The sequence below is a fragment of the Saimiri boliviensis genome, chromosome 1, assembly GCF_048565385.1.
Source record: "Saimiri boliviensis isolate mSaiBol1 chromosome 1, mSaiBol1.pri, whole genome shotgun sequence".
NCBI lineage: Eukaryota > Metazoa > Chordata > Mammalia > Primates > Cebidae > Saimiri > Saimiri boliviensis.
This window is the reverse complement of record NC_133449.1, coordinates 239,750,767-239,776,009: the sequence shown is the minus strand read 5'-3', so window position 1 is coordinate 239,776,009 and position 25,243 is coordinate 239,750,767. Positions and strand designations below refer to the sequence as shown.

General features: G+C 40.5%; 1 pseudogene; it reads right to left on the bottom strand.

The window, feature by feature from the left end:
- Positions 1-21,364: 21,364 nt before the first annotated feature.
- LOC101032819 (polyadenylate-binding protein 1 pseudogene) lies at positions 21,365-24,109 on the bottom strand (annotated as a pseudogene).
- Between the last annotated feature and the right edge of the window lie 1,134 nt (positions 24,110-25,243).

Here is a 25,243-nt window from a genome sequence, read left to right as displayed (position 1 = left end):
AAAATTGATTTCCAAAAATATGTTTTTTTGTTTGTTTGTTTTTTGTTTTTTGAGACGAAGTTTCGCTCTTGTTACCCAGGCTGGAGTGCAATGGCACAATCTCAGTTCACTGCAACCTCTGCCTCCTGGGTTCAGGTAATTCTCCTGCCTCAGCCTCCTGAGTAGCTGGGATTACAGGCACGTGCCACCATGCCCAGCTAATGTTTTGTATTTTTAGTAGAGACGGGGTTTCACCATGTTGACCAGGATGGTCTCGATCTCTTGACCTCGTGATCCACCCGCCTCGGCCTCCCAAAGTGCTGGGATTACAGGCTTGAGCCACCGCGCCCTGCAAAAATATGTTTTAAGCAAATAATTGGGTAAAGGTACAGATATTATGTGCGAGGATGTTTATTTTTGACGTTACACGGTGTGTACAACTAAGGGAATATTGGCTTTTATTTCCCATCACTCCTAACTCTGGATGTGACACCTGAGTTAGAACACCAGATTGGATTTAAGTTTAAGGTGAGGACTTGACACAGCTCCATAGATCAGGAGACAACTCATAACCACCGTGTCCCCGAGTTTTGTGCACTTGAGTCAGCATTACTTATCCTCAAATTATTAATTATGGACTATTGGTCCCTGACAATAGTGGCCTGAGCCTGTGGTTCTCAAGCTTGAGGATGCATCAGAATCACCTGGAGAGCTTGTTAGTCACCAATTGCTGACACCCAACTCCAGAGGTTTTGATCCAAGAAACCTGAGAATGTACATTTCTGACAAATTCCCAAGTGTTGCTGATATTGATGGCCCAATGACCACATTTTATGAAACACTGATCTAAAGGAAATCTGTTCTGATTTCTTTCCTTTATTTATGAAATACGTGACCAGAGAGAAAATAGAGTCTAGAGCATAAGTCATTCTTATCTCCACCTCTCCTGATACATCCTCCCTTTATTTTACATTGAGGGGGACATTCATAGCTGTAATTCAATATGCATTCTCTGAAACCTCACAGTAGCACCATCTTCTTCCTATAAAAAGACAAAAAGGGAAAAACTAAACAAATGCACACACACACACACCCAAAACAAACAAACAAACAAACAACAACAAAAAACCTTAGGCATGGGGCAACTTCTCCCTGCAGCTGGCCTAATAGGATCTAGTTACTAAGGTACCAGGATCTTTTCAAAAAGCACAAGAGTATATTTAATGCCCTCTCCTACACTGACCTTCTAAGCAAGATTGTACCTCATATTACAAAATCTGGGGCTAAACTTTTCCAACAGTCTCTCTATTTGTGGAGAGATGTTTCCTTCTCATGAAAAAGAAAAGAGAAAAAATAATAAAAGTTAAAAACATAAACATAATTTGCCAAAAAGATATGGAAAAAGAGGCATTTGGCTCATTAGCCGAAATGAGGCTGGGACAGAGCTGATCACCTCCAACAGAATGGGAAGCCTGGGAACTAAGTCTGTCCAGTTGTGTCTTTGCCAGAGAACACATCAGCACTTTAAGCTGATGACTGCACTGCACGGTCTAACTTAACGTTTCATTAAATTACAAAATGTAATTCAGCATGACTGAGATAATGAGGCTTAATGTTCTGGCTTGGTATACGTCAAAAGACGCAACCCATTGGCAACCACAACTCAGCTATGTGGTGTTTAATCCACCTTCCTAGCCAGAGCCTACCTTTGAAATTTTTTTGTTTCCCTTTAAATTCTGAAATAATAATTTTATTGCTTTAGAAACATCATTAATTTCCAATTCTAATATTTGCTCCAACAATTTATAATCATAAAAACAGGCAACTATTTCCCCACATTCATTCTTTTAAAATTACCTTTACCAAATACTTTGGTAGTTAAGAACATAGTCTCAGAAACTCAGTTACTAAGGTTAAAATTCTGGCTGTGTCATTTTTAACTGTGCAGTCTTGGGCAAGTCAATTACTTTTTGGGTAAACTTTACTTTCCTTAACTATAAAGTTTTCTCATTGAATTAAATAAACTAATACATGTAAAGTACTTAGAACTATATCTGGAACTGAGTACGTGCTTAATAAACATTAGCTTTCATCATATGACTCATTCATTCCTTAATACTTTGATAGCAGTCTCTGGGACTATCCTTTTTAGAAGTCTGGTCAACCCTAAACACATACAACCTTGTTTCCTAAATAAGTTGAACGCTATAGGCCTTAAATATAAGCTGGGTGACACAAGTTGGTTATAATACAGGAACTTTAATTTAGGTCCCAAAGTAATTTAGAGTGTAAAAATACAAAATCTTTTAGCAGTATTTTACAATAATGTAAGGGTTACTTACACCCCAACCCCCAGCTGATGGACAGCTGAGCTGAACGGTACCACTCTGCTTGTGTCTGCCTAACTCTTTGCAAGGTCAGCAGCTCCAACTCCCTCCTGGAAAGGTTAGAGACTCTTTCTTACCAACCACGTGTTGAATTTTAAGCTCAAGGATGGCCAAGGAGTGAGGGATAGTTTTTCAACAATAAATAAGAAATTATTTTCAGCAATAAATAAGAAAAAATAAATTTATTATCCATATGTAAGTCTTTTTTTGTGAATTTGTGTTTGTTGCTCCCTTATTTGTCAGCCTCATGCACAATTATCATAGTAGGATTTCTTTTCTTTAAGTATACTTTTGCATAAAAATATAATCTAAAAGCCTTTTATTTAGAAAATGCAATAGTCTTCCATAGTTATTTTTTATTCTTTAGTTTCATACAAAAATGTTTTCTTTCAGCAAATTCATGACATACTAATACATAGTCTTATATTATATATTATTATACTACACATATAAAACACTGTATACATCTAAAACTTGTATTATTGTAAGATATTTTCACTCCTTTGCTAAGGAAAAACAATATCTTGTTTTCATTTTAATTTGTACTCTGTGATCACCAGTGAGGTTGGATATTTTATTGTCCATTTGTTAAGTCTTCTTTTGTGAATTTTTGTTTACTGCTCCCTTATTTGTCAGCCTCATGCACAGTTATCATAGTAGGATTTTTTTTTTTTTTTTGAGACAGAATCTCTCTCTGCTAGAGTTCAGTGGCATGATCTTGGCTCACTGCAACCTCCACCACCCATGTTCAAACAATTATTATGCCTCAGCCTCCTGAGTAGCCGGGATTATAAGTACGTGTCACCATGCCCAGCTAATTTTTTGTATTTTTTTTAGGGGTTTTTGCCATGTTGGCGAGGCTGGTCTCAAACTCCTGGCCTCAAGCAATCCACCTGGCTTGGCCTCCCAAAGTGCTGGGATTACAGGCGTGAGCCACCATACCCAGCTCATAGTAGGATTTCTTTCATTAACTTAACGGTTACCATTGTATAATATGTCTCATATTCCAAGTATTTATCTTTCTTTCATTATGTTTTGTAGCAGTTTCATTAAGATCTGGTTCACATACCATAAAATACACTCATCCAGTGGTTTTCAGTATGGCCACAGAATTGTGCAACCATTACCACAATTATAGAACATTTTTATCACCCCAAAAGAAACTCCATTAGTTGTCTCTCCCATTTTCTTCCACTCCCAACTCCAGCCCTAGGAAACCACTAATCTACATTCTATGATTTGCCTATTCTGTACACTGTGTTTAAATGGAAATATGCAATACATGGTCCTTTACATCTGGTATCTTTCACTTAATATTTTCAAGGTTCCTTCATGTTGCAGCATGTATCATACTTCATTCATTTTTATTGCTAAATAATGTTCTGTTGTATAGATATGCCTTATTTTAAAAATCCATTGAGCAACTGATGGACATTTGGGGTTTTCCACTTTTTTGGCCATTATGAATAATGCTACTATGAATATATATGTGTAAGTTTTTGCATAGTCATATATGTTTGTTTCTGCTGGGTCATATGGTAATATAGTTTGTCTGTGTCCCCACCCAAATCTCATCTCTAATTGTAATTCCAATAACCCCCAGGTGTCGTGAGAGAGACCTGATTGCAGGTAATTGGATCATGGGAGCAGTTCCCCTCATGCTGTTCTTGTGATAGTGAATGAGTTCTCACAAGATCTGATGGTTTTATAAATGGCTTCCTCTGGGCTTCTCTCTCTCTCTCCTGCCACCATGTGAAAGTCCTTGCTTCCTTTTCACCTTTCATCATGATTATGTTTCCTGAGGTTTCCCCAGCCATGTGGAACTGTGAGTCAATTAATTCTCTTTCCTTTATAAATTACCCATTCTCAGGTATTTCTTTATAGAAGTGTGAAAATGAACTAATACAGAGAATTGATACTACAGAGAGTGGGGTACTGCTATAAAGATATTTGAAAATGTGGAAGAGCTAGTCTAATGTCTTACTTTATGGATTATAAAATCAAAGTATAGAAAGTCTCAAGTCTCAAAGCCTGCTTATAGCAGAGATGAGCATATTTTATACTTGGAAATATTGCCCTAATCCATTTACTGAGGGAAACAAAGGCTCTCATTACTGTTAGTCCAGTGGTCTTTGAATTACCCAATGTGCTGTAGACTGAATGTTTGTGTTTTCCCAAAATTCATATGTTGAAATCTTGACTTGCAATGTGATGGCATTAGGAAGAGGAGTGATTAGGTCACGAGGGCTGTGAATGGGGTTAGTGCCCTCATAAAAGAGACCCAGAGAGCTCCCTCCCTCCCTTTTACCATGTGAGGACACATCAAAAACAACAACAACAACAACAACAAAAACAAAAACAGGAAGGGAGACCTCACCAGACATTAAGTCTGCTGGAGCTTGGATGTAGGACTTCCCAGCCTTCACAACTCTGAGAAATAAATGTTCTTTATAAACCACCCAGTCTATGTTATTCTGTTACAGCCACTGGAATAAAACTAAAACATGTTTCTCAAGTTAATGAAACACACATACAGACATTCACACATCTTCACAAAAATCTCCCTCGATGTGCTGAGGCCCATTCAAATGAAGGCATCCTCTTCATCATGCCCTACTGATAGTTATGTGGTACAGAACAATATATGATTTCAGTGTCACCTGATGTTGTTTTCCTTGTTTCATTTTTGCTTCTGATTGTGTATATTTTACACAACTATCTCAAATTAAAAATTGGGATCCGACTTTCAAGATGGCCGCCTAAGAACAGCTCAGGACTTCAGCTCCCAGTGAAAGTGCAGAGGGTGAGTGGACGCCGCATTTCCAGACGAACTCTTATTGCCCACAGACCAGGAGATACCCAGGCAGAGGGGTCGCCAGCGTTGCAGTCCCAGCCGGTGCGGCTGTTTTGGCCCCCGTGGGGCTGATTCCGCCCGCGCGGCTGCTGTGACCACTCCCTGTTGCTGCGGTTCTCCGTACAAAAACCACTGGTCTGGGAGCCCTCTTAGCTGGCGAGCAGAGCCTTGAGACGGCAGAATAGCCCATTCATCTGAAATAGCGAGCCAGGCCAGGAGATTCCTAGGCAAAAAATCCGCCAGGAGCCGGCGCCGCGGTTCGAGCCGACTCCGTGAGTCGCAGCACGGGAGATCCCGGCGCCTTTTCAACAAGCGACCGGAACGCGGGGTCCTTCAACTTAAAAGAAAAGACTCTGAGGCAGGGAGCCAGGTGATCAGGCTCGGTTGGTCCCACCCCTCCACCCCCAACAACAACGAAAACAAAAACAGTAATTGGAAACCCTCTGGGTTGAGCCCTTCAAACCAAGCACAGCTGAACCGGGACGGTCCGGCTCCGTGGGGGAGGGGCTTCCGCCATTACTGAGACTCTCCACCGCTACGGAGGCAGGCTGCCGTTGCCGAGGCAACCCGCCGTTGCCGAGGCAACCTGCCACAACAGAGAGAGTCCCCCATAACAGAGGCGGGGCCACCATTGCCCAGACAGTTCTAACTACGCCCATATAAAAAGGACTACAGGGAAGAGCTCAGGGCAGCTGGGCGGAGCCCACAGCAGCTCAGCAAAGCCCCTGCGGGCAGGCAGAGGCTAGGCGGGCTGCTAGCTGGGCGGGTCCGACCTGAAAAAAAAAAATCAAAAAAGGCAGTAGTGCAACGGAAACTCATAAAGATCCAACTCCCTGGGACAGAGACAGACAACAGGTGGATAAACCCACAAAAATGGGTAGAAACCAGCGTAAAAAGGATGAAAACTCCCGAAACCAGAACACCTCTCCTCCTAAAAGTGATCACAACTCCTCACCAGCAAGGGAACCAGACCGGATGGAGAAGGAGGGTGATGAAATGACAGAATCAGACTTCAGAAGATGGGTAGTAAGAAACTACAATGAGCTAAAAGAACATGTTCTAACCCATCGCAAAGAAAATAGGAACCTTGAAAAAAGATTGGACGAACTGCTGACGAGAATGGACAGCATAGAGAGGAGAATAAGTGAATTGATGGAGCTGAAAAACGCAACACGAGAACTTCGTGAAGCATGCACAAGCTTCAACAGCCGAATTGACCAAGCAGAAGAAAGGATATCAGAGGTCGAAGACCAACTCAATGAAATAAAAAGAGAAGGCAAGAACAGAGAAAAAAGCGCAAAAAGGAATGAACAAAATCTTCAAGAAATGTGGGACTATGTGAAAAGACCTAATCTACGTCTGATAGGTGTACCTGAATGTGATGAAGAGAATGAATCCAAGCTGGAAAATACTCTTCAGGATATTATCCAGGAAAACTTCCCCAACCTAGCAAGGCAGACCAATATTCAAATCCAGGAAATACAGAGAACACCACAAAGATATTCCTCAAGAAGAGCAACCCCAAGGCACATAATTGTCAGATTCACCAGGGTTGAAATGAAAGAGAAAATGCTAAGGGCAGCCAGAGAGAAAGGTCGGGTTACCCACAAAGGGAAGCCCATTAGACTCACAGCAGATCTCTCAGCAGAAACCCTACAAGCCAGAAGAGACTGGGGGCCAATATTCAACATCCTTAAAGAAAAGAACTTTCAACCCAGAATCTCCTATCCAGCCAAACTCAGCTTCATAAGTGAAGGAAAAATAAAATCCTTTGTGAACAAGCAAGCACTCAGAGATTTCATCACCACCAAACCTGCTCTACAAGAACTCCTGAAAGAGGCTCTACACATATAAAGGAACAACCAGTACCAGCCACTCCAAAAACACACCAAATGGTAAAAAAGCAGCAACACAATCAAGAATCTGCATCAACTAACCAACAAAACAGTCAGGTAGCATCAAAATGACAGCATCAAATTCACACATAACAATACTATCCCTAAATGTCAATGGACTAAATGCCCCAATCAAAAGACACAGGCTGGCAAATTGGATAAAAAGCCAAAACCCATCAGTGTGCTGTATCCAGGAAACCCATCTTACATGCAAGGATACACAAAGGCTCAAAATAAAGGGATGGAGGAAGATCTACCAAGCAAATGGAGAGCAAAAAAAGGCAGGAGTTGCAATTCTCATCTCTGATAAAATAGACTTTAAAGCAACAAAGATCAAAAGAGACAAAGAAGGACATTACATAATGGTAAAAGGATCACTGCAACAAGAAGAGCTAACGATCCTAAATATATATGCACCCAATACAGGAACACCCAGATACATAAGGCAAGTTCTTAATGACTTACAAAGAGACTTAGACTCCCACACAATAATAGTGGGAGACTTTAACACCCCATTGTCAATATTAGACAGATCAACCAGACAGAAAATCAACAAGGATATCCAGGACCTGAACACAGACCTGGAACAAGCAAACTTAATAGACATTTACAGAACTCTCCACCCCAAATCCACAGAATATACATTCTTCTCAGCACCACATCACACCTACTCTAAAATTGACCACATAATTGGCAATAAATCACTCCTCAGCAAATGCAAAAGAACAGAAATCATAACAAACAGTCTCTCAGACCACAGTGCAATCGAGGTAGAACTCAGAATGCAGAAACTAACTCAGAACCACACAGCTTCATGGAAACTGAACAACTTGCTCTTGAATGTTGACTGGATAAACAATGAAATGAAGGCAGAAATAAAGATGTTCTTCGAAACCAATGAGAACGAAGACACAACATACCAGAATCTCTGGGACACATTTAAAGCAGTCTCTAGAGGAAAATATATAGCAATGAGTGCCCACATGAGAAGAAAGGAGAGATCTAAAATTGACACCCTATCATCAAAATTGAAAGAGCTAGAGGAGCAAGATCAAAAAAACTCAAAACCTAGCAGAAGACAGGAAATAACTAAGATCAGAGCAGAACTGAAGGAAATAGAGACACAAAAAACTCTTCAAAAAATCAATAAATCCAGGAGCTGGTTTTTTGAAAAGATCAACAAAATAGACAGACCACTAGCCAGATTAATAAAAAAGAAAAGAGAGAATAACCAAATTGATGCAATAAAAAACGATAAAGGGGATATCACCACAGATTCCACAGAAATCCAAACCATCATCAGAGATTATTACAAACAACTCTATGCACATAAACTAGTAAACCTGGAAGAAATGGATAAATTCCTGGACACCTGCAACCTCCCAAGCCTAAACCTGGAAGAAGCCGAAACTCTGAATAGACCAATAACATGGTCTGAAGTCGAGGCAGCAATAAAGAGCCTACCACCCAAAAAAAGCCCAGGTCCAGATGGGTTCACAGCTGAATTCTACCAGACATACAAGGAGGAGCTGATACCATTCCTTCTGAAACTATTCCAGACAATCCAAAAAGAGGGAATCCTTCCCAAATCATTTTACGAGACAAACATCATCCTGATACCAAAACCCGGCAGAGACTCAACAAGAAAAGAAAATTTCAGGCCAATATCCATGATGAACATAGATGCAAAAATCTTCAATAAAATACTGGCAAACCGATTGCAACAGCATATCAAAAAGCTCATCCACCATGATCAAGTAGGATTCATCCCGGGGATGCAAGGCTGGTTCAACATACGCAAGTCCATAAACGTAATTCACCACATAAACAGAACCAAAGACAAAAACCACATGATTATCTCGATTGATGCAGAGAAGGCTTTTGACAAAATTCAACAACCCTTTATGCTAAAAACCCTCAATAAACTAGGTATTGACGGAACGTATCTCAAAACAATAAAAGCTATTTACGACAAACCAACAGCCAATATCATACTGAATGGGCAAAAACTGGAAGCATTCCCTTTGAAATCTGGCACTAGACAAGGATGCCCTCTCTCACCACTCCTATTCAATATAGTACTGGAAGTTCTAGCCAGAGCAATCAGGCAAGAAAAAGAAATAAAGGGTATCCAAATTGGAAAGGAGGAAATCAAATTGTCTCTATTTGCAGACGACATGATTGTATATCTGGAAGACCCCATCATCTCAGCCCAAAATCTCCTGAAACTGATAAACAACTTCAGCAAAGTCTCAGGATACAAAATCAACGTGCAAAAATCACAAGCATTCCTATACACCAGTAATAGACTTCAAGAGAGCCAAATCAAGAACGAACTGCCATTCACAATTGCTACAAAGAGAATAAAGTACCTAGGAATACAACTAACAAGGAACGTAAAGGACCTCTTCCAGGAGAACTACAAGCCATTGCTCAACGAAATAAGAGAGGATACAAACAGATGGAGAAACATTCCATGTTCATGGTTAGGAAGAATCAACATCGTGAAAATGGCCATACTGCCCAAAGTAATTTACAGATTCAATGCTATTCCCATCAAGCTACCAATGACCTTCTTCACAGAACTGGAAAAAAACACCTTAAACTTCATATGGAACCAAAAGAGAGCCCGCATAGCCAAGTCAATTCTAAGCAAAAAGAACAAAGCGGGAGGCATCACACTACCGGACTTCAAACTATACTACAAGGCTACAGTAATCAAAACAGCATGGTACTGGTACCAAAACAGAGATATAGACCAGTGGAACAGAACAGAGGCCTCACAGGAAATACAACATACCCACAACCATCTGATCTTCGACAAACCTGACAAAAACAAGCAATGGGGAAAGGACTCCCTGTTTAATAAATGGTGTTGGGAAAACTGGCTAGCCATGTGCAGAAAGCAGAAACAGGACCCCTTCCTGACACCTTACACCAAAATTAACTCCAGATGGATTAAAGACTTAAACATCAGACCTAATACCATAAAAACCTTAGAAGAAAATCTAGGCAAAACCATTCAGGACATAGGTGTAGGCAAGGACTTCATGACCAAAACGCCAAAAGCAATGGCAACAAAAGCCAAAATAGACAAATGGGACCTAATCAAACTCCACAGCTTCTGCACGGCAAAAGAAACAGTCAGTAGAGTGAATCGGCAACCAACAGAATGGGAAAAAATTTTTGCAGTCTACCCATCTGACAAGGGGCTGATATCCAGAATTTACAAAGAACTAAAGCAGATCTACAAGAAAAAAACAAACAAGCCCATTCAAAAATGGGCAAAGGATATGAACAGATACTTTACAAAAGAAGACATACAGGAGGCCAACAAACATATGAAAAAATGCTCATCATCACTGGTCATCAGAGAAATGCAAATCAAAACCACATTGAGATACCATCTCACACCAGTTAGAATGGCGATCATTAAAAAATCGGGAAACAACAGATGCTGGAGAGGATGTGGAGAAATAGGAACACTTTTACACTGTTGGTGGGAATGTAAATTAATTCAACCATTGTGGAAGACAGTGTGGCGATTCCTCAAGGACCTAAAAATAGAAATCCCATTTGACCCAGCAATCCCATTACTGGGTATATATCCAAAGGATTATAAATCATTCTACTACAAGGACACGTGCACACGAATGTTCATTGCAGCACTGTTTACAATAGCAAAGACCTGGAACCAACCCAAATGCCCAACGATGATAGACTGGATAGGGAAAATGTGGTACATATACACCATGGAATATTATGCAGCCATCAAAAACGATGAGTTCACGTCCTTTATAGGGACATGGATGAACCTGGAAACCATCATTCTCAGCAAACTGACACAAGAGCAGAAAATCAAACACCGTATATTCTCGCTCATAGGCGGGTGTTGAACAATGAGAACACATGGACACAGGGAGGGGAGCACTACACACTGGGGTATGTTGGGGGGAAATGGGGGAGGTGCGGGGGGTGGGGAGGTGGGAAGAGATAGCATGGGGAGAAATGACAGATACAGGTGAGGGGACGGAAGGCAGCAAAGCACACTGCCATGTGTGTACCTATGCAACAATCTTGCATGTTCATCACATGTACCCCAAAACCTAAAATGCAATAAAAAAAAAAAAAAAGAAAAAAAGAAAAAAAAAATTGGGACCAGGCGTGGTGGCTCACACCTGTAATCCCAACACTTTGGGAGGCCAAGGTGGCATATCACTTGAGGTCAAAAGTTCGAGACTAGCCCGGCCAACTTGGTGAAACCCCATCTCTACTAAAAATACAAAAATTAGCCAGACATGTTGGTGCATGCCTGTAATCTCAGTTATTCGGGAAGCTGAGGCATGAGAATCACTTGAACCCGGGAGGCAGAGGTTGAGGTGAGCTGAGATTGCTCCATTGTACTCCAGCCTGGACAACAGAGTGAGACTCCATCTCAAAAAAAAAAAAAAAAAAAAAGAATTGGGAGAGGCTTAATGTACCTATCTGATGCAGACAGTCAGTTTTACACATTGTGTTCTACTGGGGCAACAATAACCTGTTATATGTTATTTTCCAATCAATATATATCTGCTGGGCACTTATCCTCTCTCTAGAGCCACGGCAGTCACTCTTCCTGGTGGACACTCTGGTGAGTGTCAGCAGATAACAAAAAGATCCTCACCCTCCATGCCCATACCTTCTTCTTTATCTTTCAATATTACCACTTCCAGACTTTTGAATGACCAGTGAAACCATTCACCACTGCCTGAGAATCTCTCAATCATTTTTCTTTTAACCCAAAGTGATGATCAGATGTGTTGTCCCAAGTTCTGTCCATTAGTAGAATTTTTTTTATTGTCCCTCTTCTGGACCATTTATGAATAAGACTGTAGTACAATAACAGTCATTTTTAGCTTGTACCAACATTGAGTCATCTGTGAATGATCTCTTTCCTCCTCCTTCAACTGGTGTTAAAGAGTCCCATATAGTCATGGCTGCAAGCTGAGAGAGAGAAGCTAGTGAAGCAGTGGTTGATAATAGGGCCCTCTGGACCACTTGATTGTGTAGCTTTCCTATGTCTCTGGTTTTGTGTATTTCTGATCCAAGATGCAATTCCATCTTACGGTGGGTTGCTATTGAGACTGCCTGACCCCTAGCTCTATAGTCAGACAGACCCAGCTATAAGGACAGCTGTGGCTCCATGGTTACTTCATGGCCTAGGTCAGAAGTGTGAGCTCTACAAGAGTTTAGCAACTTAACAGGAATGGTGTATATATTTGAATTGTGTATACAGTTCTAGACTTCAGATAGCATGGCCTTGCTCCAGAACTGTAGAGGTCATCATGATTTTCCTGTAAAGGCTGGTTGCAAGCTCCACGGAATGTCTCTTGTTGTCACAGATGCCTCTAGTATTATAGCTTCTGCTGGGTTTTATTATGCAAGGTGCAGGTCTAATTCTACCATGGCCTTTATTCACTGCTTTTGGTTCCACTTAAAACTCTTGACCTCTGTTTCTCTCAGTAAATGGATTACAGCAATATTTCCACGTATAAAATATGCTGCTTCTAGAATGTATGTTTCCTTCTTTGTGATAGGAAAAGGTGCAATAATCTGGCCTTCACTTTAGAGGAATATCTAAGCATGCCCTGGATCCCTGGACTCTTAAAAACTTTACTGATATTGGGAAAACTCCAATCTTTATAGAGTTTATCTCTCATATGCAGAAACAAAAGTGTTCCACTATTGTCTTCAAATACAAGTCACACTCCATCAGCAAAGTGAACCAATGTGATATTCCATGGAATGTACAGTGAATTGTGATCCTTTCACACCACATTACAACAGATAATGTCAGATACCACTGATGCCTTCGGAATCAAGGTAGTCATTTCCTTAGCTACCAGAATTGTGGGCTGCTGATGGCCCACAGCTGAGCCTCTACACAGCACTGCCTGCAGACAAAGGGAGCTGCCTCATTCAAGTTTACACATCTTATCTTAAGGCAGCTGCATTTGATGATGGTTCAAGTGGCCTCCCTGTCTCACTTTGGGACACCTCTGAAGCACCATCCCAGTGTCACAGTGCCCTTGGAGAATTGACATAGCCCTGAGATAAAACCTTACATGTTGTTCTTCCTGCATGAATGGGAATTGCTTCTGATCCTCCTTAATAGGGACAGAAAAGAACGCACTTACCAGATTATGTTCTTGAGGTCATGTCGATGTGCTCAAGCAGAAATACCACATCTGGCACAGCATCTACAATTGGGCCTAATGCTTGGTTGTGTTGGTGGGAGTGCATTACCGTCTGCCAGGATCCATCTGCTTTTTGTTGTGTCCAGACTGGTGGATTAAATGGAGATATGAAAGTAATCAAAACCTAGGTCTTTGACGGTAACACTAACCTTTAACATTCTACTCAGAATGCAAAAATCGTTTGATTCCCTCTTTTGAATAGAAGGGGCAGCTTCATAAACTGCTTTGCACTCCCTAATATAATAGCTACTTCACCTCAGGTCAGGAAACCAATGTAGGTTTTCTGCCAATTACTAAGTATGTCCCTCCAAAATACACATTTGCTGAATAGGAAAATGACCACCAATGGAACCCTCTGTGAGATTTGCAACATGACTCCATTTATTACCTAGCTCTCAGATACCACCACTCTCTCAGGGGGATGTGATAATCCTTAAGTCCTCAGCTATCCTTGTTAACACAGAACCTTTGCCAAACAGTTCTCAAAACCTTTGGTTATTCCTCTTTCTCCAGTATATGGTTATCCAGGAAAGTGGATGTTGGTTTTTCTAATTAGGGGCTCATTCCTGTACACACTTGCTGTGGTGCTGTAGGGTCTTTTCTTATTGAAGCATGGTATTTCATCAGTGAAATATAGGAACAAGGTTGGAAATTAATTATTGTGAAGTAAAGTGCTTAGGGTTGAGAATTCAACTTTCTCTGGAGCTTTGATACCCTTATAATTAAGGAAGAGTCTGGTTCTTAGATTTTCCTGGCTTTCAGTTGCTGAAGATGAGTCTCCTTATGTTACCATCCAGATCCGCTAACATTCATGTTTATCTTATGTTGAGGAGTATCTTCCTCTTATTTTGCTGTCTTTTCTCAATACAAAGTAGCACAAGAGCAGCCATCCAAATTTATAATCTTTATGATTACTACTTCCCCCATACTTCTGAAACTCTCCTGAGACACTGCACCAACAAGTGCATTTGTTTTAGCTGGTATCTCATTTCAGTTCACCACTGATAATAGCATTAACCACTAGTGACAGGGTCTTCATTAGCAGCTGGTGGGCAGGTAATCAAGTTCCAAAATTCCAATTTAGAGTCTGCTTCCTCATACTACTCCCAGTGTCAACTCCTTTTGTAGATTCCCTCAGAAAACAGACCCTGGGGTAGAGATTTTTGCAAGAAATTTGCAGGGGAAATGATAGAAGCAAGGCGGTGAGAAAAGAGAAATTGAACTGCAATGTGGTGGCAGCAGAGTTCTTAACTGCTCTCACTGGGCTCTATGGCACTGTGATGGCGCTTTAGTGGTATCCCAAATTGAGGCAAGAAGGCCACTTGAACCAGTCATTGGACACAGGTTGCCTCCAGAAAAGTTGTGTAAACTTGAGTAAGGCAGCTCCCTTTGTCCAAGGGCAACTATGGGGTAAAGGCAGCAGTTCTGCTAGAGGAGGAGATGAACGCTTTGGTCTGAAGGAGCCATCTGAGTGGTGTGTTACAGTATCTGCCACATCATGATTCCAAGTGTGAAGATCTCAATGAATGCTCCAGAAATTTAGTCTTCTATTGAATTTTAAAACCAGTCAATTTATTGAGAAAATAGGCTGAATACAAGGAACCTGAAACTTACTGGAGTAAGAAAATATCCTGCTGGGGTAAAATAAGCAAAATCTCTGATGAGTGATAGACAGATTCCTTCTGATCGATCTAAGAATTAGCACATATTGCTGAAAAGGGAAGTATGCTTCTGAACATTAAGTATGTCATCTTCAGGCTCTGACAGTAAAGGCTGCTAGGAAGGGCTAGAGCTTTTTCAGGTAAACACATAGTCTTCCAGTTGTTCTCCAGCAGAAGTTTCAATCATACTTGTCAAAGATATCATAAGTTTTTACAAGGATTAAATCTTTTTTTCCTTTTACTTCTTCCTCCTTTGAGTCTCCTCCCTACAGAAGCATTTATTTCTATGTGGGCCTATTAAGATTCTGTCAGGTTCCCTAGCAGATTTTTGCCCACTAGGGACTGGGGCTAACCCACAGTGGCCATGATTTCTTCCCCCCCACCCCACCCCAGGATGGACACACAGAAAAAAAAAAATAATAAGAGCATACCAGAAAGCTGTAAGGAAACAGATGATTAAGAAAATGGGGAATTTAGATTCTAGTAACATTTTAACATTCTGTGAAAGTCAGGGGAACATGATATGCCAACCATAGGGAGAGAGCATTATCAAGTACTCAGTAACAAATCTGTGGAGCTGTCAACCAAAATGTTAGTAGGATGTTTCTTTTGCCAAGATCTTTAGGATTAGTGGAGAAAATCTGAATTTTGTGAATGCCATAGCTTTAGTAACTATGAGAGAAAAGTCTCTGAGAGATTATTATGAATATAGAAACTTCAAGCCCTACAAATACATACACATTATACTAACAAGGAAATGCCTGGATATAGAACTGAACAGGGTCATTTCTTTCTCTCTCCTCTCTTTCTCTTTCATACATTCTCTAGAAGCAATAAAAGGTTGTCAGATCAACCAATAATACTCTAAAAACTACAAAATATGTCTGAAGTTACAAAATAAAAATAATTAATACTTTTTGCATGATGAAAGGAACCCAGTCTCTGATAGCACAGACCTCAGTGTGAGACTGCCTTGATTTCTATTAGTTAAGGACTACAATGGAAACAGAAACCTTAATCAGTAAATCAAGGGTTGTAAATGGCTATCACATAAATTAAGTCTGGTTTAGCCACAGTTTTTTGGCCTCCAATATCTGTTTTATTAATATTCTGAGCAATCTGAAGCCCTAGAAACACTGGACGTCCAGGCCTATGTGGGGCAAATGATCATCTGCTCAGCCTTCTCCGTCATGCCACTCTCTTCCCACTTCATTTAGGGATTTGAATTAGCAATTCTAGAAACAAATATAAAAATAGCCAATGAGGCAATTAATAAATAAAGGCTAGGAGAAGTCACGAATAAATTATATTACTGATTAGCTAATAAAAGTAAACAAAATAAAACTTTGCAGTATGAAGTTATTTTTTATATAAAGCAACTAATTTGATCAATTACCTATACAAGTAGTGATAAATTAGACAATATATTCAGCTAAAGAAAAACAAGACCCTCTAGACACCCGTGTTGTAGAAGCTGTCACTTAATGACATAAGTAAGCTCTACACCAAGCAGAAAAGGAAATCATAATTAGTGTTTTTTTTTTTCTAAGTAAAAAAACACAGTAGTCAAAATACTCCTAAACAATTATAGACAAGTTCCTGAAAGTTGTGAGATTATTAGCTGAGGCTTGTTAACCACAAATAATGAACAGTCACTTGGTAATTATACTAGTAACACTCATGTTAACTTAGATCCAATTCTAAGAACTGACAGTGAAAACCAACACAACTGAAATAAAACTAGAGAGCTGTGCTGAGGGGGATGAACTCAGGAAACCCAAGCTCTGCTGGATTGTGGTGACGAGAGAATCCATGGGGTCAGAACATTCAAAGTAGTCACCCTTGACGGCCTGAGCACAGTTAAGCCACCGGTGTTGTGTGTTACGGAGGTGGCATCGGGTTCCTGGCAAGCTGCGCCGGAATGAAGGAAGAAATACCTCATGACATTTGCCACGCCATATGTCAGGTGGAGGTTTCTCAGAATGCCATCCAGTGTCACCTCGTCACAGGAACTGTTCTAGTGAGAGTCACTTGATACATGAAGCATGTGGAGGAGTTCACATTCCCATAGATGATTCAATTATCCAGAGGAAAAGACAAGGCCACAGCCTGAGAATTCTGGAGGAGCCAAGCCAAGAAAGAAATGCTGTATACAGTGAGAATAAACTAGAAATCAGGGGACCAGCAAAAGTCAGGGGAACAATACTCAATGGATCAATATTTACTGAGCTCTGAATAAAGTGACTAAGGATGTGCAGTCTAGGTCAGGCTGGTAATTAAGGTAACTCCATTTCTATTGTTATTTTCCCCACAAAAAAATAAGCATAATTACTATTTATCATGTATTTACTGCACACTAGGCACTGTGCTTTCTGCTTTTCCTACTTTAGGATACTTAATGAACATTTGCTTACTGAAGGGATGAGTTAATTCTTCCAGCCACCCTGCAAGGATTGCAGATGAGAAGTTAAGCATCTTGTTCAAGCTGTTGCTACTAATAGACAAGAGAACAAAAATACAATTTAAGTCTGCTTCACTCCAAATCCCATGAATTTTCCACTGTTGCTTTGGGCATGGAGTTGATGAAAGGGTAAAGTTATAGGTCACTAGTAATCTACTACTCACTCAAAGAGTAGTATCAGAGTGGAATAAGAAAAATGATGGAGAGAAGCTCAGCAAGAAGAGTCTCAACAATATCTGGGGACATGGAAGTGATATGAGGGGCAGCAACTTTGACAGATGGAAGCTCAGAAAGTGAACATGCTGGACTAGGATTAGATACTCACCTTCTGACCTCAGACATAAGAATCTGCCTGTCATGAGGCATGATTTCTTGTTGGATGTAGGCTCAATATATCTGAATGGTGCTCTCTGTGGAATGTGCACATGTCTCAGAGCTTTCCCTGGAGCATGCATAAGGTCCAACTTGACCTATTTTATATTTTATAGGGCTGGGAAGGTCAGGAGGAATGAATAAGAAGCTTTTTTCACACATATATGCTTGTGGTCTCAGATGCAGGTCTTTCTTGTCTCTGAATGCTTACACGGTTGTGGCTCCTAAAGTCCGTGGTTTCATTAACGTGTTCTCTCACTTTATGCACAGAATGAGCTCACAGCAGGAGTGGTTCAAGCAGCCAGCACTTTTCATATCCTCATCTATCTCTATGGACTTTCATCTGTAACCAACTATGGACTTGTAAGCTAAGACAATGGGGACCCATCTGACATTACACCTGCAATCCATTACCATCTCCTAAGCCCTTCTGGAAGAATTTTCAAACAGCTCTTCCAACAATTCAGCTAATATATAAATTCTCTAGGAGTAGTGGCTCTACTTGTCCTAGCTAGACAACATGCCTTGCCCCATGCTGGGGTAGACACCTCTGCAGATCATATAAATTATCGTGTCAAGCAGTTAAGCCATTAGACTGCTGGGTACAAGAATTGATCTGCTACCAATGCCATTCGCCAATGCCATCCAGTGTAGGATAGATGCAAGACGCTGAAGCTCAGCCAGTGGACTTTGTTTTACAAATGCAGCTGCTTCTCAATTATCCCGACTAATAAGGCACAGAAACTGCCTGAGAACAATGATGGATAGGTCTCAAGCTGTTTTTAGCAAAGTACATCTTCTATAGGAGGGTTATAACAAAACCACACAAGGAGTGTGTGTCCCTCAATATAAAGGGAAGACGCCTAGACTGGTTTTGAATGTATATTTCTCAGTTACACCGATGTTAAACACTGAATTGCAGCTGAAGCAGATGGACTTAACTCCAGAAATCCAGGGAGGCTGCCAAAGAGCCCAAGCTAACAGATTGCTGTAGCCATATAAAATAGGTCAAGTTGGACCTTATGCATGCTCCAGGGAAAGCTCTGAGACATGTGCACACACACACACACACACACACACACACACACACACACAAAGAGAGAGAGAGAGAGAGAGAGAGAGAGAGAGAGAGATTTGAGACATAAAACGCTGATTATGTATTTTATATATGCATATATAGCTATCCCTATATGTACCTGTATCTATATCTATATACATACAGCTAAGCAGAAAGTGACATTTCTACACTAAAGTGTTGTTCTGCAGAAATCATTTTTAATACAAGCTGCATTGTTGTGGTATGGGTAAGGCTGTGTACACCAAAGTCCTGATATTTTCAGTAACTGAACCCCTTTGGAAGAAGTCTAAATTAGCATCAACAATCCTGAATTCTATACAAATAAAAACTATGTATATTGACGCTAGAATATCAGCAAAGGATAAGGCAACATGTTAAAACAATTCTGGATAAAATTCCAAGCATGGGAACATTTCATCTGCTTCATCATGGAAATCTGTTGCAATTATTACTAACAAAATCAAGTGTCTTCAATTACTGAAGTCTGTTTCTAAGGAACATACATTGTTTCCAAATTACCATGGCTTCCTCCTCTCTTATAACCTACTGTAATTTTTTCCACAAGTGTTATTAAGTAATTTTGTTTGTCTAAAGCTCTCCAGAAAGTATCCTTTCCAAATACTATTCTTCTATATTTTTATTCAGAACAGAGCTATTGAATGATGTCTCATTGTTAGACCAGCTTTCTTAATCCCACTAAATAATGCAATAACAAGGGACAGTTGAAACATGGGACAGATGTATAAAAAAGATTTTTCAGATATAGTGGAGGTGGATTATTATGGCATCTGCCAGATGCTGATTTTTGCCTTGGAGTCACCCAAACTAACCCCTGATAGGCCTCTGTGCCCTGAAGCCTATCACAGACTCTGTGTCTCTGCCTCTACTCCTGCTTCCAGGGAAGTTAACACTGGTTCAAGTCCTATTTCAGAGCTTTAATAATTAATTAAACATTTTGGAAAGAACTCCTTTACTGAGGAGGACCTGTTGGCCCAAATCCTCAACCAAGTGTTTCATTCTACGATTCCTTTCCGCCTGCCTGGACTCCATTTTCCTTACCTTGTCACCTTCTAAACCTGAACTTGCAATATTCAAGTGGAAATGCAGAAAATCCAATCAGAAGAGCCTTTTGGAAGGCTATGTGCAGTTGAATAGGGTAATTTTGTCAGTCACTGTTATCACTTCCTACTCTAGAGTTTTCCAAGTGTCAAAGTTGTTAATCATGTAGAGGGTTGGCTGTGAGAACAAGAATTACAGGGTGTCCTGCCCTCAGAATTTGAGAGGTGAGGTGGAAAGCAAGATGTCTCTTCATTCTTCATGGTTAGTTTTCATTATTTAGAGCACAATAAACAATTGGGCATTTAGTATATTCTTTTCTCTGACTTTTCAAACTATGAGATTGTTTGGTAACTATAGGTTAGAGCCTTTTCTCATGAAACAAATTTATTAGACTGTGACCAGTTAAAACAATAAAATATATCAGAAGTGGGGATATGTTTTTTCACACATATATATATACACAAAAAGTATGAGCTAGTGAAATATGAGGAATGCATTTTTTTGTACTATGTGTTGAAACTAAAAAACTAAAATTTTTAAATGGCCAACGTTTTGTTACATCAAGATTCCTACATTCAGAGATCTCCAGGGGCCAGGCAGGTAACATAAATTTATGCTCAGGCCAGGGACAAGCCACAACAAGGCTGTGGATGCCATGGATAACTGGAGAGTGCATGCCCCATTTAATCTGTAAATGCGTGTCAATTTAAAAATAATTATTTTAAAATTTTAATTTTGGGGATACACCGAAGGTGTATATGTATGGGGTATTTGAGGTATTTTGATACAGGTATACAAGGTATAAAAATCACATCAGGGTAAATGGGGTATCCATCACCTCAAGCATTTATCCTTTCTTTGTGTTACAAACAATCTAATTATACTATTTTGGTTATGTTTAAATGTATGACAAATTACTGTTAACTGTGGTCACCATGTTGTACTATCAAATACTAGATCTTATTTATTCTACCTAATTATATTTTTTTTACCCATTAACCACTCCCATTTCTACCCTACTTCCACTACCTTTCCCAGTCTCTGGTAACTATCATTCTACTCTCTATCTCCATGTGTTCAATTGTTTTAGTTTTTAGCTCTCACAAGTAAGAACATGTGAAGTTTATTTTTCTGTGCCTGGCTTACTTCACTTAACATAATGACCTCCAGTTCCATCCATGTTGCTGCCGATGACAGAATATCTTTATTTTTATGGCTAAATAGTACTCCATTTTATATATGTACCACTTTTTCTTTATCCATTCATCTGTGATAGACACTTGAGTTCCTTGCAGATCTTAGCTATGAAGAGCATTGTAAGAAACATGAGAATGTAGACACTTTTTTAATATACTGATTTCTTTTCTTTTAGGCATATACCTAGCAGTGGGGTTGCTGGATCATATAGTAACTCTATTTTTTGTTTGTTGAGGAACCTCCAAACCGTTCTTCACAGTGGTTATACCAATTTACATTCCCACCAAGAGGGTACAGGGTTCACTTTGCTCTACATGCTCACTGGCATTGGTTATTGCCTCTCTTTTGGATAAAGAGCCATTTTAACTGGGATAAGATGGTATCTCAATGTAGTTTTAATTTGCGTTTCTCTGATGATCAGCAATATTAAACATCTTTTCATATACCTGTCTGCCATTTATATGTCTTCTTTTGAGAAATGGCTATTTGGATCTTTTGCCCATTTTAAAATCAGATTATAGGTTTTTTCCCTATTGTTTGAGTTCCTTATATATCATGTTTATTAATCAACTGTCACAGGGATAGTTTGCAAATATTTTCTCCCATTCTGTGGGTTGTTTCTTCATTTTGCTGATGGTTTCCTTTACTGTGCAGAAGCATTTTAAGTTGATGTGATGTCATTTGCCCACGCCCCTCCCCCCTTTTCTGGTGCTTTTGTTGCCAGTACTTTTGGGCTATTATTCAAGAAATCATTGCCCAATCTAATGTCCTAGAGAGTTTTCCCAATGTTTTCTTTTAGTAGTTTCATAGTTTGAAGTCTCAGATTCAAGTATTCAATCCATTTTGATTTGATTTTTGTATATGGTGAGAAATAGGTGTCTAGTTTTACTCTTCTGCATACAGGTGTTCAGTTTTCCCAGCAGTATTTGTTAAGGAGATTGTCCTTTCCTCAATGTATGTTCTTGGCATCTTTGTTGAAAATGAACTCACTGTAGATGTATGGATTTGTTTCTGTGTTCTCTGTTCTATTCTATCATTCTATGATCAATTTTAAACAGTTGGAACAGCGGTGGCACTATTAACAGCTTTCCGTGCAGCCTCTTGAGATTGGTGGGCTTGTAGTACAGCTACAGCTTCATCAGCCTTAGAATGTAGTGACTCTGGAGACTCAAGCATGTGAAGAAGTTCTGAATTATTGATCTCCAACAACACGCCAGGGATTTTACCAGCAACAGTAGGGTGCATTGCTTGAATAAGAGGAAATAGCCATTCACTCAACATTTGCTTTTAGTCTTGAGGAGGGGCAGATGCCAACATGGAAGCAGTCAAAGGTTCCTGACCTTGTATATAAACAGCAGGCTGTTGCATTGTAACTTGTGGCTGTGAATTAAGATGTTGCTGAGGATTGCGAACTCCCACAGCATATTTATACCATGGAACAGTGTGGACACAGATCCGTAGCAACTGCAGCTGTAGGAAGTGCAACCATTGTCTGTGTGGATGTGTTAGCAACAGACTGTGTTGACATGACCCGTGGAACCTGTGAAGAAGCTGGTCTCGTAGTCCTAAATGGTGGTCTAGCAGCAGCTGGGCGAATAGCACCGGGCATATTTTGGAATGGATGAGGTCTGGCACCCTGAGCAGTCCAGCAAGGACTTGATCTTAGTTGAGCAATTTGGCTAGGAGGATAGTAGGCAGCACGGTTCTGAGTCTGTGGGTTAGTGGTCATGAAGTAACCTGAAGGAGGTGCTGGCTGGTAAGGCTTGATTACAGGGTTGCGCACAGCTCGTACACCTGGCATTCTCTGCATATCCTGGTTAGTGAAGGTGAACCACAATTCTACCGTTTATTTCTGTAACTGCTTTAGTGGCTTCTCCTGGGGAGGAGAACATACAAAACCAAACCTTTTGCTGCAACCACCCTCCATCATAATCTTTTCATTAGTGATTGTACCAAATGGAGAAAACTCTTTGTGGAGAGACGTTCTTCATCATCAATATCACCATCCAGATTTTTCACATATAGATTAACACCCTGGTATCTGGTGATCCTGTCTTGCCTCATCTGTTCAAAATTGTATTTAAATTCCATCTGCCATTCCACCTTTTTCTGAGCTCGACCAGCGTAAATTTGTTTTCCATTGAGCTCCTTTCCATTCATCTCATCCACAGCTTTCTGTGCATCTTCATGCCTTTCGAAGCTTACAAATCCAAATCCTTTGGATTTTCCACTTTCATCAGTCATTACTTTACACTTAAGGCAGGCCCAAACTTGCCAAAGAGATCCTTAAGGCGCTCATCATCCATGTCTTCTCCAAAATTCTTGATACAAACATTGGTGAACTCTTTTGCCTTGGCTCCAAGTTCGGCTTCTCCTTCTTTACAAGACTTAAATCATCCAACAAATACTTTGTAATCATTTAGAGCATTCCATTCATTTTTTCAATAGCTCTTTCAGTCGCTTCCTGTGTCTCAAAGTGTACAAATTCATAGCCCTTGGAACTGCTTTCATCACAAACCACCTTACATGAAAGGATGTTACTAAAAGCAGAAAATGTATCACACAGTGCTTTATTATCAATGGATTTGTCCAGATTTTTAATGAATATGTTGCCCACTTCAATTCTGCGAAGTGATGGATCACGCTGAGACCACATGATGTGTACCGGCTGGCCCTTTATCACATCAAAATTCATGGTGTTCAAATCACGCTCCATGTCTGCTGGCTGCTGGAAGTTCATGTAGTAGTAGCCCAAGGGGAAGCGGGAAGTGGGGTAGGGGGGCACTGATCACGTCCCTGCAGACCCGGATGGAGAGGATAGGCCTGGCTGGGCTGAACGTCTCCTCGGTCATGTCGGGGTGGAGGTCCGCCACGTCGAGTGCCGCCATGGGGTCGCTGGGGGCGCTGGGGTTCATCTCCGCAGGGCTGCCCACTGGGCCACCGGCCGCGACCTTTCTGGGAGATAAGGAGAGCGAGTGCTGGCGGCTGGGGGTGGAGCCAGACGGAGGGGAGCGGGGGCAAGCGCAGAGGGACAAACATCAGGAAACGGAACGCTAATCAATGGCGGCAGCACAGGGTGGATCCGCTGCCGCTGACTGCCGGCTTCCGGTGGAGCAAGGGTGGCGGTGTCGGTCTGGCAGCGGACAGCCTCCGTCTCTTGGTTCCTCTTGGTGCCGCTGCGGGGCCACCGGCGGGCAGGTCTGTCTCAGCTGCTTCACCGGGTTATTTTATAAAAGAGGAAGAAAAAAAAAGTTTCAAGCGGGGAAGAAGCAGAGTTTTTGTAAATTTTGGGTTTTTTTTTTTTTTTAAGATTATTTTTGGAATTTTTAATAAGTGCCTCCGCAGTCTCAGCACTAACCTCCGGGGAGAAGGGAAACCCACTATTTAAAAATGATAACTACTTACCATTGGTTGTTTACACAAACAAAGAAGCAAAGAGGAAATTAATACAAATTCTACACTTCATCACCCCACTTTTTAACTTTTTGTTGTTTCTATTTATATTTTATTGTGCTATCTGTGTCTTGAAAATTGTTCAATTTAGTGTTCTGTGGGGAGGATAATCAGTGGCGGAGGATTCAATTCAGCCATCTTGCTCTGCTTCCTCTATGAGTCAATATTTTAAACACGAAGGCCACTGTGCAGTCCTAAGAGAATGCATTGGCACACTACCCACTTACTTCCTTCAACGGTATGCTTGGATGTCATTTCCTTAGGAAAATCTTCCCAAGACTAGACACAGACCCACTGTTCAATGCTATTCTAGCACCATATGCTTTCCATGGAAACATTTGTTAGAATTTTATCTAATCTGTGTGACTGTTTAATGACACTACCCACAAAATTGGCTTTTTTCTGCTCAGGTCAATTCTGTGGCCCCAGTTCCTCATGCAGTATCTGGTACATAATAGGCATATAATGAATATTTGTAGGATGGATGAATGAGACCATCAGGAGGAATATTATGTAGTACAAGCTTAGTTGTGCATTGTAAAAGCATTATTTTCAGAAATTATTTGATGGTTTATTCGTTTATCTGGCAAACACATATTCAGTACCTACTA